Raw genomic sequence first — 1,248 nt, 5'->3', positions numbered from 1 at the left:
AAAGAAATGGTTAACTAAAATGTATGGTTATATTTTGAATTCAATTTTATACGTACGTATAAATGTATAAAAGTTACATTAATGTTACCAATAACGACTTTTTTGGAAATATTTTAGCAGTTGTCCCATAAACTAGAGAATTACATACTATTAAATAATCGAAAATAGTTTGTTATTAGTTCTAGGCTCTAAGAAAATCGTAAAAATACTATAGTATGGTATATCTGTGCATCTTTTGTCAGCTTTCACATGACCAGGATGAGTAACATTGATGACAGCGCTACTAGCAACATATGAGTTTCAACCGTCCAACTCTGTATCCCTTTTGAAGTAGTTCAGAGACAGTTCTGAATTTGTAGGGCGGATCTAGCGCTTTGCCAGACTAGTATGTACATACATAGGTACAAAGCCGTATGCATGTGCGGAAGTACTAATCGATTGTACCGCATTTCCTCTTACTACGCATATGCCTAAATGTATGCAAACATTTACAATAGCAAGTAAGCACAGGGTGCTTCTAATGAAATTAAAAATTTTATGCTGAAATACACATGCTAGCCTTTCGAAATTTTCTGCTGGGATATGCGTTACAGCTTCGCAAATTTTACCCCTACCGGAACCAAAGATGTATACACATCAAAAAAAGTGGACTTGGCACCTTTTCACCTTTAGGTGCCAATATGTACACAGCTAGCTAAATTGTCAGAAATCTGTTAGATATCCGTCAAACTCGTCGGAAAAAAGTCAGAAATCTGTATGATTTTGGCCGATATCGGTCAGAGAAGTATATGGAGAGGTTGACAGGAAGTCTAACCGACACGACGTGGGACTTAATTACCGACGATTCTAACGGATATCTAACAGATGTCTGAACAAATGATCACGAGAAATAACAATTATTAGACGTGTATGCCCGAAATCGGACATAATTCGATCAGACATATAAGATAAGGCGATAAATAAAATTCTCCAGACATTTCGCCAGAAATCTGTACGACACATGTAAGACTTGCCCAAATAGTCAACTTTTTATTCCGACTTGTCTGATATCAGAAATTGTTTGGAAAATGTTGTAGCTGGGTCAGTTTTGCCACTTTGTGAGAAGTTCCTCAGAACGTGAGGAATTTCGGGTGCGCTTGAGTATTTTTTGATGCTTTTTATTTTGAGGAATTTTCTCTCGATATATTTGTTGATAACAAATGCAGCCATGTTTTACACAAGAGAGTTGTTAATTCGCTCTGCAAATTT

Source organism: Rhagoletis pomonella, unplaced genomic scaffold (genome assembly GCF_013731165.1).
Source record: "Rhagoletis pomonella isolate Grant_MI unplaced genomic scaffold, Rhpom_1.0 Rhpom_scaffold_00004, whole genome shotgun sequence".
NCBI lineage: Eukaryota > Metazoa > Arthropoda > Insecta > Diptera > Tephritidae > Rhagoletis > Rhagoletis pomonella.
This window is presented reverse-complemented; position numbering follows the sequence as displayed.